Raw genomic sequence first — 18,119 nt, forward strand, 5'->3', positions numbered from 1 at the left:
AAATGCAGAAACAGCAAATCAGGATTTGTCAGCGGTCTCCTGTGTTTCTTGGGGGAACAGCAAGAACCATTAGAAGCATCTGATCATGTGCCCATGTGCCAGGCTCTAGGCGACTTCTAAGGATACCTGTGCTTCCTGAGTGTCTTCATCTCCTGATACTATATGATCAGCTGACAAGAGCATTCTGCTCGGCTTGGCAGTCTTTCATAAAGACTAATACATGATGATTCCCGTCCATCATAATTTTCTTGTGAGTTTTGCTTATGGTGAGTCTGCCCATGCTCTGTCCCACAATGTGAAGGAGATTGAATTTACAGATTTACAGAGTTGAGACCTACGCCCAGCCGTGACCTGTGGCAACTGCCCCTTTGGCCCCACCTGCCTCCTCTATTTGCATCAGGAACGAACCATCTTTGTCTGACTTTTCAGTGCAGTCCCCAGGCCTTTCTCAAGGTCTTACTGCTCTAGAACTTCATTCACTGGCTTCAGGTTTCCAGCCAAGAACAAAATCTGCCTCAGAATTAAAACTCAGTAAAGATGCTGGACTTTTCTTTCTAACACCATGAAACAAATTACCATTCAGATTTACTGAGAATTTCTTCACACCTTATGTCATATTATAGTGGAGCCTTTGGTATAACATTTAACATATTGTAGGCACTTGATAAGAATTACGGCTGACGGTGACCTACATTAAGAAAAAGGGAAGATCTCAAAGAAACGACTAACTTTATACTTCAAGGAACTTTTAGAAAAAGAACAAACTAAGTCCACAGTCAGCAAAAGGAAGGAGTAATAAAGATCAGAAATAAAGGAAATAGGGACTAGAAAGGCAATGAAAAAAATCAACATAACTACAAGTTGTTTAAAAACAAATCAACAGGACTGACAAACCTTTACCTAGACTAACCAATAAAAGAGAGTGGATTCAAATAAAATTATAAATGAAAGAGAAGACATTACAATTGATACCACAGAAACAAAGAGGGTCATAAGAGGCTGCTATGAACAAATTGAATAATTTAAGACTAGATAAAGTCCTAGAAACATACACCCTCCCAAGACTGACCACGAAAAAATAGAAAACCGAAACAAACCAGTATTGATTAAGGAAATTGAATCAGTAATCAAAAACCTCTCAACAAAAACGAAAAAAACCTCAGGACCAGACACCTGCACAGATGAATTCTAACCAAGCATTTAAGAAGAATTAACACCAATCTTTCTCAAACTCTGCCTATAACTTTAAAAAGACAAAACGCTGGCCAGGCGCGGTGGCTCACACCTGTAATTCCAACACTTTGGGAGGCCCAGGCGGGCGTGATCACTAGGTCAAGAGATCAAGACCATCCTGCTCAACATGGTGAAATCTCATCTCTACTAAAAATACAAAATTAGCTGAGCTTGGTGATGTGCGCCTGTAGTCCCAGCTACTTGGGAGGCTGAGGCAGAAGAATCACTTGAACCTGGGAGGCAGAGGTTGCAGCGAGCCAAGATCGCACCATTGCACTCCAGCCTGGTGACAGAGCGAGACGCTGTCTCAAAAAAAAAAAAAGAGAGATAGAGAGAACACTTTCAAACTCATTTTAGCCTCATACCAAATTACCATCATACCAAAGCCAGGTGAGGGTGCTACAAGAAAAGAAAGTCACATGCCCATATCTCTAATGAACATAGTCACAAAAATCCTCAACAAAACACTGGCAAACCAAATTGAACAGCATATTGATGGAGGAGGTTAAACCTGAATGAAAATAATACATATCAGACTCTCTTAGGAAAAAATTACATATGGGTTGGAGGTGTTCTCATTGAGGAAGAACCAATATTAGAGTTTTCTAAGTCAACATACATGACGAGTCCCTTTCTTCCAGACCTGTGAAAATCCCAGTTTGCTCTTAACCTCTTCAATGTGTTAGTTTCCTGAACTCTGTAGAGTTTAGGAGTTTTTATCACCTCCTAGAACTAGATGGACCTACTGATTTTGATCTTTGCTGACAAGACCAGAATTTTTCATCAAAGTGGTTCGGTTGGATTGTTTATGTGGTACAAAGTTTCCTCAAAATTCCCAAGCAATTTTGAGTTACCTTCGGAAAACTTTAAGCTCTGCACTTTCATTACACTCGTTCAAGGTATAACCAAAGGAAAATCTACAAAATATGAGATATGAGAGTAGCAGGGCACAAGTGGTAATTACCTTTCTTTTTGGTTTACTGAAGGTTTTCCTCTCTTTAGCGGTCAAGGCTGCTGTTTCATGAATACATTAAGTACAGCCACTCAAGATGCAGCTCATTAAACTATGTGTCTTATCTCACTGATGAGTATTGCGTCTGAAAATGTTATCAGCTGGGGACAGTGGCTCACTCCTGAAATCCCAGCACCTTGGGTGGCAGAGGCAAGAGGATCCCTTGAGCTCAGGACTTCTAGACCAGCCTGGACAACATAGTGAGTCCTTGTCTCTACAAAAAATGAGAAACAAAATTAGCTGGATAGGGTGGTGCACATCTGTGGTCCCAGCTACTCAGGAGGCTGTGGTGGGAGGCTTGCCTCAGGAGGTGGAGGCTGCAGTGAGCTGCGATTGTGCCACTGCATTCTAGCCCGGACAACAGAGACCCTATCTGGAAAAAACAATAATAAAGAAAAGAAAATTTATCCATAATTGTTCATTGATTAGCCCACCGGAAACACCAAATTAATGAGACTGAACACCTGCAGCTGGTTTTGCTGTGTAACACCGGCGTGCCACCACCGTTCAGGTTAGCAGGTTTGGCCAACTGATTATTGCAATGGGAGCTAAATGCGGTGAACTGTATACTTTCGGCCCATTCAAATTTAATCCTATATAAACTATACCATGGAACTGAGACAGTGTGAAGAATCACAATAAAAGGATTATAAAGGACCATAATAAAAGGGTCCTGACAAAAAGAAAACAGATATTAGTAAGGTCTCTGCTCATCGTTGCACCAATATTAGTTTATAAAGCCCACACCTGTGAGCATGTGCCATAATGCAGCCCACACTGAAAAACCTAGTGGTACTTTTTGTTCTTTTTGTACTTCTGTTTTTGTCTAAGAAGAGAGATCCAGCCAAGTGGGGTGGTGCATGTCTATAGTGCAAGGAACTTTGGGAGCTGAAGTGGGACGATTGCTTGAACACAGGAGTTTCAGCCTGGGCCACATAGCGAGACTCCGAATCTTCAAAGGGAGTGAGACAGCCAGGCGCTGTGGCTCACACCTGTAATCACAGCATTTAAGAGGCTGAGGTGGGCAGATCACCTGAGGTTGGGAGTTCGAGACCAGCCTGATCAACATGGAGAAAGCCTGTCTCTACTAAAAATACAAAACTAGCCAGGCTTGGTGGCACATGCCTGTAATCCGAGATGCTCTGGAGGCTGAGGCAGGAGAATTGCTTGAACCTGGGAGGCAGAGGTCGTGGTGAGCCGAGATCGTGCCATTGCACTCCAGCCTGGGCAATGAGCAAAATTCTGTCTCAAAAAAAAAAAAAATGGGGGGGATGGGGGAGAGAAAGAGTGCCATATCTCATTCAACTGCACTGACCAAGGCATAATTTTTCATCTAACTTTACCCATAAAAATTTTTAAGAGATACCAGATATCAACTGTTTTATTGTCCCACTCCCTATTTATATGTTTCATTTGTAAACCCTGCATTTTCTGGACTTCTATAAGCTCTGTCTGGCTGTGAGCCTAAGACACTCTGCTTATACTCAGTTGCATGGAGCTCCAGGAAGAAGTATGTCAGTGATGGACTAACCTGTGTAAGACTAACTGACTCCATCTTAGCCTCTCCCTCCCTGTCGTTTGTGTTTTGGATGCATAGCTGGGTCATGATGTTCTCGGTACCTGCAACTGATGTAACTGCATCTTGCCTGGCAAGCCCACCTGCTACTGTGAAAACCCCCTCCTTGGTGATTGATTGTATAGAAAGTCCCCCCTGCAACCCTCCTTGATGATTGTATGGAAATATCCTTGGTAACAGCAACTGCAGGAACCTCCTGCCTCCTGGTTACCAGCTTCCTTACCTAACTTGCTTGTTCTGCTTCTGTAAAATTCCGTTTTGCCACCCCCACTTCTCTAAGCAAGGTTCAAAAAGGAATCAAGCCCCTTCTTTGGGATGGAGAGAATTTTGAGCCTTCGCCGTCTCTCGATCCCTGGCAATAAAGGGCTCCCGATTCAATCTCAGAGCATGGCGCTTTCCTTGCAACTCGCTCGGTTACAACAGTCATCGTAGTAAAAACCTACAATTAAAAGACTTTAATGAAAACATCTTCCCAGAAGTTATCTGTAGTGGGAGAGAAATCTAGCTAATGCCTAGAACAAAACCCTGTCTAGATACACAGCTCAAGTAACGGGAAGTGTTACCTGGTAAAGTCTTCCAGTCTTGGTGAATTTCCTGATTTTAAGACACACATAAAGTTTTGTTATTTCTGAGGTGTATATATAAGTTTTTCACTAAAAATTCTTAGTAATATCATTGTTTCCATTAGAGCTATACTTGCAGCAGATGGTGTGGACGCAGGTGAACTAAGGAGAGTTAGCCTCGGAGCTCATGATCATGGGCGCGTCTCTGTGGGGCTCTCACTCTCTCAGTGCCTCGGTTCCTCGCCCCAAAAAAGCACCACAGTACAGACTCCCTTACAGATGCTGCAAGAGTCCCATGAGATCGTGCCTGTTAAAGGGCACCATTTGATCTGGTCACCTCTGTGGTGGCTGTGGCTTCTCTGTCTCTCTTGCTGACAAATGAACCAGTTCTAGGGGAGTGCACAGAGGCACCTGGGTGGCAGACAGGACTCTGGTCAACAAGCCTATGGAAGACACTCCAAAGCAAGAGAAGGACATAGTGAGTAACAAAGTCCTCTGATCCTAGAGACACTGATGGATGGAAAGGAGAGCCTGGAGAAAGGAAAGGTGCATTTGGAGAACATTTGCTTGTTTCCTTCCCAAAGCCACAGAGACTTAAAGGATCAAGTGACAGCATGTCCAGTGTGCTAAGGCAGAGCCGTGGTGTTTGGGAAAAGGAAGATATAACAGTGGCTGGTGAACCTCTTGAAGATACTCACTCAGAACCCCTCACCCCGGCTCCTGTTTCTGCTCAGGGACTCTGGAGACTCCCTCATGTGGGACCTAAGGACAGTGGGGCACAGTGAGAGTCTCCAGATAATTTACTGGTGAAGATCTATGGCTGCCATGCCCCACTCCTCAGACTCCTAACTAAAATATTATGATAAGAAAGCTGCTGGCAGGGAGCACTGGCAGTGAGGTGATGTGTATTTTTCTAGGTGCAGGCTGAGATTACAGTGAGGAGAAACATGAACACTTTCAATAGAGCACCCGAGGCCAGTCATCACAGCGACATCTCCAGCCATGGGTTTTAAGGCTGCTGTCGTGTCTGTGGGGTAAGATAAACCCCTGAACGATTCAGACCTTGTAGAGGGATCAGACAGGTTAGGGATTGGGGGTGTCAGTAATAATCTTTCAAAGAAAAAATAAAGTGCTCATAAACTAAACTCCCTGCCTCACTTTTCCCGATTATCTAACGCAGATGGCTAATTGGTGAGCCACTTCACAATGCCTGTCTTCACTGCCCCTTTGACTGTCCTTTTGTTTCTTTAAAGATGTCTTGAATGCATCTCCACAACGAGGAGGTTTCCCTGACAGAATCAGTATGGTCAGTGACAAAATCTCACAGGCCAAGTGGCAGAAAGTTTGGCTTGAATAAACTACAAAGAACGGTTTGAAATGTATGTGACAAAACCGTCTGGAGTTTGATAATTGCATTCCAAAGCTGAAAGAGAATTCTTCACTTAATTTGCAATTCTCATGGACTTCTTTTAATGTATGTGATAAAACAGTCTGGAGGTTTAGCTTCCTACCTAATAAAGTAAAAGACACTTAATGATCACAAAAATGTCCATTTGTTAATATTACCTAGTTACTTTGAGACTGGACCACAGTATTTCTAAATCCTTAATAATATTTTTAAATTTCAAGGCCAAAATAATAATAATAAAACTTTCAGAAATGTGTGCCCAATGGCTTAAGGGTGGTGTGACTTACTTTTAGGAAAGAATCTTGCTCCATTTTTGCATCCTTTGTCTTAGAGATTAAAGGCAGATACTTTATGTCTTCAGTTAGCACCACATAATAGTGAATTCCTTCCAAAACTACTCTATTTACATAATGTAAAAATCTAATTTTAAAAAAAGGGTATATTCCTAAAAAAAGAAAAAAAAAGTCCTGTGAAGAAACTGGTCCTGTGCCCTGAGATGCTTGGAGACTGGTTTTGGGAACTGACATTATTAACGTCCAAGATATAAATATTGTAACTGAGAAAAAAAGCAAATTTCCAAGTGGTATCTGTAGTATTTCCCTTTTTTATAAAATAGTGTGTATACTGAAAATATCTCCAGGAATGTATAACCAAAAGGTGGGCCAAAAAATCCCTTGAATGTGAGGCCTTTTATAGTTCTATTTTATATGTCTTGAAGCTTTCATTTTTAAGCTTTTCCAATCAGAAAAAAAAATTTTGAATAAATATTTATACGTTGGCTATTATTTTGAGGCGCTGACACTCTGGATATTGGAAATAGGCTGAGTTTGATCATTGCATTTCAAAGTACAGATTTGCCCCCACAAACAAAACTAGAGGAGAAATGCCACGCGATGCCATCTGCTAGGAAAGTCTTGGCCCTGCGCGGAGGTAGGGTGAGTGGGGCTGCACGGTGACACCTGCGTGCGGGAGGCGCACTCACTCCACCTCCACGCAGCGCGCCGCCTGGAACAGCCCCGGAGCCGGGGAGCTGACCTAGGGCAGGGGCCGAGGGCCTTTGCCAGCAGCAGTTATTAATAAAACTCATTACTCTGGGAATGTTCGAGACAGCGGGACTATTGCCTGCCTAAGAAAATCAGCCTCTGCTCCTCATTCTAAGCCCTTATCCAATGTCCCCACCTGCAAGACCAGTTCCTGGGAATCAGCATGAAGGAGAGGAAAAGCACGTGGAGGACAGAGTAAAATACTTAGAGTAAGAGAGAAAGTGGGGTGCGGTGATGGAAGTGAGAGCTGGGAAAAACGTGGGAGAGGAGGATGAGGTGGGGCACGGAGAATGAAGGGCTCTGCGGTGTGCGCGCGTGCGCAGGAGAAAGAATGGGGAAAGGGCATGGATATTCCAAAGGCTAACTGGGTCGATGAACGGAATCCCCCTCCATAATTTCTGGAGTCATAATTTTTGCCCCTTGGCCTGTGCTTCTTCAAGTGCAGCGTGCATGGAGCCTGGGCCGTGGGGCCACTGGGCTGCTGATGCTGCCGGATGTAAAACCAGGACCCAGGAAGGGCCCGCTGGCTTCAGTGAGCGTGGGCGGCACAGCTGCTGCAGCCGAGGAGCGCTGGGGATGGTCGAGACCACTGGACGGCCTCAGACATGGTCCTGTGGCTGGAGAAATCATTATCGAGAGGTGGAAAGAAATATCCAATTTCCTAGAGGCTGAGACAGGAGACTTACTTGAACTCGGGAGCAGAGGTTGCAGTAAGCAGAGATCGCGCCGCACTAGCCTGTGCAGCAGAGCGAGATTTCGTCTCAAAAAAAAAGGGGGGGGGGCGGGGAAGGGAAAGGAAGGGGAAGGGGAAGGGGAATAACCAATTTCAGAAAGAGATGAGAATGAAGAGAAAGCTCAGAAGACGCACTTTCTCTCCCTCACACTTCTGCCTTCTGGGCCCATCCTCCCAGACAGGATGAATCTGAAGGTGGTTCCCCCATGCCCCGGGCTAAAGAGAGTGAAAAGTGGATGATTGATGATTGCCTGGGCCGACTTAAGTCACAGGCATTGTGAATGAAACGCAGGCTGAATTACCAGCCCCTGGAGCAATCCCCATCGCCTACTTTTGGGCGCTTTAATGGCCAGCCCTGCACCTGAACTGAGTTGCTCCTAAACTCAAATTTAAATGTTTTTAATTACTTAGTCACAATGAACTCTTTAGTAAAGATGAAAATTTCAGAGTAAATGGGTCCTTTGAAATGCAATGCTTTTACAAACTAGTCGACTTTCAGCTTCCACACATCTTAGTTTTATAATAAACATATTTTAAAATACTATAACAAACATGTCCGGTGTTGTCAGATGAGACCACTGTTGAAGCAGGTTCTCAAGTGTTTGAAAACAGGTCGTTACCATTCATTCTTAAAAAATACTCGTGTCGGGCTTTGGACTTAGAAGTCCTGGGCTTCGGGTCCCACTCACTACTAACTTGGGTGGGTTATTTACCTTATGAACATCAGTTTCCTAATCTGTAGGAAATAAAAAAGCAGAAGAAGAATAGCACTTCCCATAGCTTTTGTCAGAATTAAATGAGATAAATGGATCTGGCACCCTACCCAGCACATCCCAACTGTTAGTTTTCTTCCTCTTCTAATTATTAATTCGCTTTGCAAACCTATTTTCCTGCATCAACGGTGCAGTGAACTCCAGGTGAGCATTTTAGAATCACATGTAATTTTAAATTATTGGGGTATGTGTTATTAAGTCCGTTTGTTATAATTATTTATGGCAACCTATATTAAACTGCATGAGAACAAATATTCCTTTGTAATACACACATAAAGTCAGATGCATCTATTCAACAATCACCTCTCAGATCCTGGTCTGGCCATAAGTTTTTCAATAGCTCCATCCTGAACCTATTTTGGCATCACATGTGATTCTCAATTCTGGGTCTGGCTTCAGGGTCATTTATATCTGCCTTTGGGCCATAGTTCTAGACTGTACCTTCCTGAGATGACCTGCAGAGACTGCTCGTATCCAATATTTTATTGATATGTAAAATATGCAGAAGGCAAAAGTAGGAAACTTGGGAGGAAGTAGAGCTGAATGACAGTCATGACAATTCTGACCCCTCTGCCTGCCAGGTCCTCCCAAGCACCCACCCAGGGAAGCACTGGAAAGCATGCAGAATCACAGCAGTGGTTTTTATTTTGAGTGAGATGATTTTTGTCAGTGTCATTTACAAATAATTTTTTTTTTGAGACGGTGTTTTGCTGTTGTTACCCAGACTGGAGTGCAATGGCACGATCTCGGCTCACCGCAACCTCCTCCTCCTGGGTTCAAGTGATTCTCCTGCCTCAGCCTCCCTAGTAGCTGGGACTACAGACACGCACCACCATGCCCAGCTAATTTTTTGTATTTTTAGTGGAGACGGGGTTTCACCTTGTTGACCAGGATGGTCTCAATCTGTTGACCTCGTGATCCACCCGCCCCGGCCTCCCAAAGTGCTGGGATTACAGGCTTGAGCCACCACACCCGGCCTATAAATACTTTTTTAACTTCCAAAATTTTAGCTAAATCGAAGCTGTGGTCTGATAGCTGTTACCAAAGATTAAAAACCAAAGGGTCCATGTCCAGTTTTCAATGCTGTATAGATTTTATAAATGCTAGGAGTCAGTTTTTCTGTCTCTCTCTCGCTCTCTTTTTTTTTTTTTTTTTTAACATTTTAAGTTCTAGGATACATGTGCAGAATGTATAGGCTTGTTACATAGGTGTACATGTGCCATGGTGGTTTGCTGCACCCATCAACCTGTCACCTGCATTAGGCATTTCTCCTGATGCTTTCCCTTCACTTGCCCTCCTATCCCCCCCCACCGAAAGGCCCTGGTGTGTGATGTTCCCCTCCCTGTGCCCATGTGTCTCATTATTCAACTCCCACTTATGAGTGAGAACATGTGGTGTTTGATTTTCTGTTCCTGTGTTAGTTTGTTGCGAATGGTGGTTTCCATCCTCATCTATGTCCCTGCAAAGGACATGAACGCATCCTTTTTTATTGCTGCATAGTATTCCATGGTGTACATGTGCCACATTTTCTTTATCCAGTCTATCATTGATGAGCATTTGGGATGGTTCCAAGTCTTTGCTATTGTGAACAGTGCTGCAATAAACATAAGTGTGCATGTGTCTTTATAGTAGAATGATTTATAATCCTTTGGATATATACCCAGTAATGGGATTGCTGGGTCAAATGGTATTTCTATTTCTAGATCCTTGCAGAATCACCACATTGTCTTCCACAATGGTTGAACCAATTTACATTCCCACCAACAGTGTAAACTGTTCATGTTTCTCCACATCCTCTCCAGCATCTGTTGTCTCCTGACTTTTTAATGATCGCCATTCTAACTGGCGTGAGATAGCATCTCGTTGCGATTTTGATTTGCATTTCTCTAATGACCAGTGATGATGAGCTTTTTTTCATATGTTTGTTGGCCACATAAATGTCTTCTTTTGAAAAGTGTCTGTTTATATCCTTTGCCCACTTTCTGATGGGGTTTTTTTTTTTCTTGTATATTTGTTTAAGTTCTTTGTAGATTCTGGATATTAGCCCTCTGTCAGACGGATGATCGCAAAATTTTTCTCCAGTTCTACAATTGCCTCTTCACTCTGATGATGGCTTCTTTTGCTGTGCTGAAGCTCTTTAGTTTAATTAGATCCCATTTGTCTATTTTGGTTTCTGTTGCAATTGCTTTTGCTGTTTTAGTCATGAAGACTTTGCCCATGCCCATGTCCTGAATGGTATTGCCTAGGTTTTCTTCTAGGGTTTTTATGCTTTTAGGTCTTACATTTAAATCTTTAATTCATCTTGAGTTAATTTTTGTACAAGGTGTAAGGAAGGGGTCCAGTTTCAGTTTTCTGCATATGGCTACCCAGTTTTCCCAACACCATCTATTAAATAGGGAATCCTTTCCCCTTTGCTTATTTTTGTCAGGTTTGTCAAAGATCAGATAGTTGTAGTGTTATTTCTGAGGTCTCTGTCCTGTTCTGAGGTCTATATATCCATTTTGGTAACAGTACTTTGGGGCAGTGTGGCTATTTTCATAATATTCATTCTTCTTAACCATGAGCATGGGATGTTCTTCCATCTGTTTGTGTCCTCTCTTATTTTCTTGAGCAGTGGTTTGTAGTTCTCCTTGAAGAGGTCCTTCATATCCCTTGTTAGTCTTATTCCTAGGTATTTTATTCTCTTTGTAGCAATTGTGAATGGGAGTCTAATCTTGTCTTCATGCTTTAGTTCATTAAGTTGATCTTCAAGGTCTGATATCTTTTCTTCCACTTGATCAGTTCAGCTCTGGATACTTGCGTATGCTTCACGAAGTTCTCATGCTGTGTTTTTCAGCGCCATCAGGTCATTGATGTTCTCCTCTAAACTGGTTATTCTAGTTGGCAATTCCTCTAACCTTTTATCCAGGTCCTTAGCTTCCTTGCATTGAGTTAGAACTCGCACCTTTAGCTTGGAGGAGTTTGTTATTACCCACCTTCTGAAGCCTCTTTCAATTCATCAAATTCACTCTCTGTTCAGTTTTGTTCCCTTGCTAGTGAGTTGTGATCCTCTGGAGGAGAAGAGGTATTCTAGTTTTTGGAATTTTCAGCCTTTTGTGCTGGTTTTTCCACATCTTCATGGATTTTTATACCCTTGGTCTTTGCTGTTGGTGATCTTCAGATGGGATTTTGGTATGGACACCCTTTTTGTTGATGTCGATGTCAGGTTGATGTCAAAGATCAGATGATTGTGGATGTGTGGTGTTATTTCTGAGGCCTCTGTTCTGTTCCATTGGTCTATATATCTGTTTTGGTACCAGATTTTCTGTTTGTTAGGTGTTTTGTTTTTTTTTTTTAACAGTCAGGCCCCTTTTATGCAGGTCTGCTGGAGTTTGCTGGGGGTGCACTCCAGACCCTGTTTACCTTGGTTTCACCTGTGGAGGCTGCAGAACTGCAAGGGTTGCTGCCTGTTCCTTCCTCTGAAAGCTTCATCCCAAAGGAGCAGCTGCCAGACACCAGCTGAAGCTCTCCTGTATGATGTCTGCCACTGTTCCTGACCCCCGTCAGGAGGCACGGGGGTCAGGGACTCACTTGAGGAGGCAGTCTGTCCCTTGGCAGAGCTTGAGCAGGAGATCAGACTCTGTGCCAGGAGATCTGCTGCTGTCTTCAGAGCTGGGAGGCAGAAATATTTAAGTCTGCTGAAGCTGCATCCACAGCCGCCCATAAGCCCATACCAACAGGTACTCTGTCCCAGGGAGATGGGAGTTTTATCTATAAGCCCCCGACTAGAGCTGCTGACTTTCTTTCAGAGATGCTCTGCCCAGAGAGGAGGAATCTAGAAAGGCAGTCTGGCTACAGTAGCTTTGCCAAGCTGTAGTGGGCTCTTCCGAGTCCAGAATTCCTGGCAGCTTTGTTTACACTGCGAATGGAAAACCACCTACTCAAGCCTCAGTAACAATGGACACCCCTCCTCCCACCGAGCTCAAGCATCCCAGGTCGACTTTAGACTGCTGTGCTGGCAGCAAGAATTTCAAGCCAGTGGATCTTAGCTGGCTGGGCTCCATGCAGGTGAGATCCACTGAGCAAGGCCACCTGGCTCCCTGGCTTCAGCCGCCTTTCCAGGCGAGTGAACAGTTCTGTCTTGCTGGCATTCCAGGTGCCACTGGGGTACGAAAAAAAAAAAAACTCCTGAAGCTAGCTCTGTGTCTACCCAAATGGGAGCCCAGTTTTGTGATTGAAACCTAGGACGCTTATAGTACAGACACCCGAGGGAATCTCCTGGTCTGTGGGTTGTGAAGACCGTGGGAAAAGCATAATGTCTGGGCCAGATAGCACCATCCCTCATGGCAAGGTCCCTCATGGTTTCCCTTGGCTAGGGGAGGGAGTTCCCCAACCCCTTGTACTTCCTGCTTTGGCACGCCCTTCGTGGGCTGCACCCACTGTCTACTCAGTCCCAGTGAGATGAACCAGTTACCTTGGTTGGAAATGCAGAAATCACCTGCCTTCTGTGTGGGTCTTACTGAGAGCTGCAGACAGGAGCTGTTCCTATTTGGCTGTCTTGCCTGGGCATCCCAGAATCAGTTTTTAAAGAAAAAAAAAGTCTGAGTGCCATGGCTCATGCCTGTAATCCCAGCAGGAGATCCCAACAGGAGGCCAAGGCAGGAGGATCACTTCAGCCTAGGAGTTCAAGACCAGCCTGGGCAACACAATGAGACCCCTTCTCTACAAAAAATTAAAAATTTTGCCAGGTGTGGTGGTGGCACATACCTGTAATCCTAGCTACTCAGGAGGCTAAGGCAGAAAGTCACTTGAGCCTCGGAGTTCAAGGCTGCAGTGAGCTATGATCATGCCACTGTACTCCAGCCTGGGCAACAGAGCAAGACCTCATCTTAAAAAAAAAAAAAAGAAAGAAAGAAAAGAAAAAGAAAAAAATGCATAGTTTAAAATGGTTCCTGCTATCTTTAAATTATGCCCCACTTATCCCTGGTCTGAATAAAGAAGGAAAAAGAGAGCTTCCCTGTGCCAGAATTCAGTCAGGTCTATTTCACAGTCAGCTCCTGCCAACTTTAAGAAAGCTCAGCTTACCCCATCAGAATAGAATTCCTTGGCCCAGGGCCTCCAACAGAAGCCCAAGTGGATACCCTGATCCTCCAGTTCATCCCACCTCCTGACTTTCCTGTCATTGCCATATTCCGAGTCACCCCTCTGGCCCTGACTTCACCCAAGATCTTCCCCATAGGAATGAACGGAAACATTGAGATGTTTCCATGGTGATGGAACTGGTGGACTCTAACTTTGACTTACAAGGTCTATTCATGTTTGTAGCAACATTTCATGATGGGTGGAGAACACTAATACCAAAGGACCAAGTCTCTTTCAACATGACCAGCTGACTTAACAGGTGCCTCAGTTCCTTTCTACCCCTCACACGAGATAACTTGCCAAGATACTGAAGCACATTTTGAACCTTTCAGGCCTAATAGCTCTGATTTGGATGGAATCAATAAAATGGCAAGGTAATTACAACCTTGTTTTCTGTTTATTGGCTTGTATTTTGCTATATTGATTCTGAAGCGGAGAACTTACTGTTCTGTGCTTTTTAACTTAAGAAAATGTGTTCAGCATGATTTTGTATCTTCCTTAATGAAAAGATTGTTTATTTTCCATTGCTGGCTTGCCACAGACCCATTTCTAGCTAAACATAGAACTCTCCAGTCATCTAAACCACCGTCTGGACACATTCCAGCAAGGAAAAGCAAATGTTTTGGAAGTTTATCTGTGTTGAGTTGACTGTCATGTATTTCTGTTGATTTCTAGACGTAAAAAATATCATTTTCCCTCCTAGGACACATTCGAATACAACTGCTGGTTTTATGGAAAGACTGCGTCTGGATTTAACATATCAGATGCCTTAAGATATGTGAATCTGGTAAACTCATTAATTTCTAGGCCTGATTATCTGATCATTTGTGTACCAGCATTTGGAGGCCAACAGCAATTCTCATGGAAGGGAGTGGGAGAGGTTACATAAACTGAATCATTGTGATCCAGGCATGATTTTTAAGTGGAAATAAATTTTTCCAACATAACTTGAGTCTTTACACCCTTTTGGTTATTAATTGCCTTGATTTAAAAATGGGGCAAACTCAGCGGAAAGATAAAAGCAATCTTACACGGAACTGCATTTCTTTCATTGTAGTTCTTGTTTTCCACACGTATCTCCGAATTTGCCACCTGAGAACACAAGTCCAATACTTACAGAAGAAACAACTATTACACCTAAGCAAGGAACTAGCCAACGCTCCACAGAGGATTGTACCCGGTTATAGAACTAACTGAAAATGAAGTTAGCTCGAGGAAGACCGTCCACCTTCTCCACTGAAGAGACCATTCAAGAGCCCACTCAGTTGCCAGGGCCCAGCAGTGTCACTGGCAGTTAGAGTCCAGCACCCTGCTCAGGGACCAGCAGCACATGTTGGGATTTCATGGCCGGTAAGCAAGCTCTGCTTCTTGACTTTATGCAGAGGCTGTTGGTTGACTTTCCAGTGCAAAGTTTGCTCATTTGGATTTGCCTATTTTGTCTGTTTTTCCTTTTCATTCATGCCCCTTTTACAGTCTACCATGCTATGGTTTGGCTATTCGTCCCTGCCCAGATCTCACTGTTAAGCTGTAATTCCCAGGGCTGTAATTCCTAGTGGAATCCCTCATGGCTTGTTGCTGTCTTTGCAATAGTGAGTGAGTTCTTGCCAGATCTGGTTGTTTAAAAGTGTGTGGCACTGGCAGTGCCTCATGCCCATAATCCCAGCACTTTGAGAGGCCGAGGCAGGCGGATCACCTGAAGTCAGGAGTTTGAGATCAGCTTGGTCAACATGGTAAAGCCCTATCTCTACTAAAAAAAAAGTAAAAATACAAAATAAATAGCCAGGCATGATGGTAGCTACTATAATCCCAGCTACTCCAGAGGCTGAGGCAGGAGAATCACTTGAACCTGGGAGGCAGAGGTTGCAGTGAGCTAAGATCATGCCACTGAACTCTAGCCTGGGTGACAGAGCAAAACTCTGTTTCAAAAAACAAAGTGTGTGGCACCCCCCACCCCCGTGTCTTGCTCCTGCTCTCACCTTGTAACATGCCTGCTCCCCCTTCCCCTTCTGCCATGATTGTAAGCTTCTGGAGGCCTCCCCAGAAGCCAAGCAGATACCAGCACCATGCTACCTGTAACGCTTGCAGAACCATGAGCCAATTAAGCCTCTTTTTTATATAAGTTACCCAGTTTGGGATATTTATAGCAGTGCAAGAATGGCCTGATATAGCTTCCATTCTATCACCCTTGATAGATGTGGAACAATAAACAACCCCTCTCCTGCAGCCAAAATATATTCTAACTCATTTCTCAGAAATGAATAGGCTCTATTAGCATTTCCCATTTGATTTCCTTCCTGCAAAGTTTTCTTTGGAGTTGTAATCTTGCCCTGCTGTCACATCTTTTCTTTTGAACCAATGTTCTGTATTCCAGAAATCACGTAGGAAGAGCATAACGTGTTCCCTTAGATCAATACACATCGTGCAAAACAGAAGCGACAGAGGTGCAGCAGAGAATGTACAGGGCGCCCTTTTATATAAGCAGAAATTAATTTACTTTCTGGTCCCAACTCAAGCATCCCCCATTTGTTTTTATTTCATAGGCTAAGATCACAAGACTCTTCAACAGAAGAAATGCCAAGAGAGCTAGAATCTTACAGATGGTGATATTAATAATGGAGGAAACTAGAACCAATGGCAAAGGCATGAAGCCTGAAAATAACACAGAGAATATAAATGTCGTGAGATGAATCTTCCCCCTCCAATTCTCCTTATTTGCCAAATATTTTCATTTCCTTTCCTCATCATAGAAAATAGAACCATGCATCACAGTCAAAAATGCTCCACTGTCAACACTGTATGATTCACTCTTTTTGTCATACATGTCTTTAATAATTGATGGATATTAAAATCACAGAGAATATTTAATAGGGGTGTATTTTACTTCATCACCACTTTGATTCAAAAAAAGATTTAAGGTAGTTAATAAGGTTAGAAGGAAAGAGAGTTAACAGAAATAAGAACTTTAACTAGAGTAATAACAGAAGTTGGTTTTTTTGTTGTTGTTGTTTTTTGTTTTGTTTTGAGACACAGTTTCGCTCTTGTTACCCAGGCTGGAGTGCAATGGCACGATCTCTGCTCACCACAACCTCCGCCTCCTGGGTTCAGGCAATTCTCCTGCCTCAGCCTCCCAAGTAGCTGGGATTACAGGCACACACCACCATGCCCAGCTAATTTTTTTGTATTTTTAGTAGAGACGGGGTTTCACCATGTCGACCAGGATGGTCTTGATCTCTTGACCTCGTGATCCACCCGCCTTGGCCTCCCAAAGTGCTGGGATTACAGGCTTGAGCCACCACGCCCAGCCAGAAGATGGTTTTTAAGAAATAAACACTACATAGTCTCCACGCTTTCTCTGGGTGACATTTACAGTGGGTAACCAAGGAGAGGCTGTGTCATCTTTTCCACCACTGTCTACCCTGAGGGGTCACGCACACGTGGATGGAGTTCAAACTCAGAATTTGTTGAGCATATGCACAGACGAGCAGTCCTGAACTGGGGACCAAGGTTAATTGGAACATCTGGTTTGGCTTTAAACTGTTTACCACCAGCACGGAAACTTTCCCCACATCCAATCCACCTGCCCACAAAAGTCCCATCTTCCCGCACTCTACCTGCCCTCCTCCGCTGCTTCCTAAAACACACAGACATACAGGTAAGATGGCCTGGCCAAGAGACTCCTCATTGAAACTGAAAATAGCCCCCATGCCAAATGTCACTAAGATCGCAAGACTCTTCAACAGCAGAAATGGCAAGAGAGCTAGAATCTTACAGATGGTGGTTTTAATAATGGGGCAAACTAGAACCAGTGTTAACAAAGACAAGAACTGCATCTAGAGTAAAAACTGAAGTTGGTTTTTCAATACATGAAACCTGTTCTGGGGTGGTGTTTGCTCACGGAATGCCGTCCTCAAACCTCACCAGGTCCTCTAATTGTCATGCCTGAATTATTGCCAGAATTCTTATCAGGAAAGAGGTGCAATTTTATTAGTAGTCAAGCAAAAAAGCAGAAAAATTTGGAATTCTCAAAATGAAAAGCAGTTGAGATGCGAAATAATAGACCATCAAGAAAGAAGCATGTGTGAGAGACATATTTAGTACATATAATGCAAACGTACACATTATTCAAAAAGTAAGCAATCGGCATGAAAATTAAAACAATTGTATTTAAAAGGTACTCGAAGTATAACTCACAAGGCTATTAAGTCTTTATTTTGTGCCCAATTCTCCCCTCAGTGCAGTACAGTATCTTACTTCATTTTCGTCCTCATAACAGGTCTAAAACAAAGATACTATTATTATTATACAGTTAAGAAAACTAAAGTTTGGTGAAGTTAAGTCACTTGCCCCAGATTACACAGATCATGTCAAAACTAGCAATCAAATTAGGGCCTGACTCCAAAGGCCAAGCTCTGACCATAGCATGTGCTGCCTCCCAGTGGCAAGAGCTGGTAATTACCAAGCCTAAATTCTGGCTCTGTCACTCCATTTCCCCAGAACTTCAAATTTTTTTAAACAGGTTCATAGAGGATTTATACACAACGGCCAAGATCAAGAAACAGCCCCAGCGTTGATAGACGAGTCAAGGGATAAACAAATCTTGGTAAATCCATACATAACTAATTATCCATAAAAGGGAATACGCTGCTAATACACGCAA

General features: G+C 43.4%; 1 long non-coding RNA gene across 1 annotated transcript; it reads left to right on the forward strand.

The window, feature by feature from the left end:
- The first annotated feature begins 13,598 nt into the window (after positions 1-13,598).
- LOC118143844 (uncharacterized) lies at positions 13,599-16,166 on the forward strand. The gene is made up of 4 exons (XR_004728338.3): positions 13,599-13,836; positions 14,166-14,249; positions 14,520-14,812; positions 16,003-16,166. It is a non-coding gene; the product is annotated as an uncharacterized LOC118143844 (long non-coding RNA).
- The last annotated feature ends 1,953 nt before the right edge of the window (positions 16,167-18,119 follow it).

This window comes from Callithrix jacchus, chromosome 11, assembly GCF_049354715.1.
Source record: "Callithrix jacchus isolate 240 chromosome 11, calJac240_pri, whole genome shotgun sequence".
NCBI lineage: Eukaryota > Metazoa > Chordata > Mammalia > Primates > Cebidae > Callithrix > Callithrix jacchus.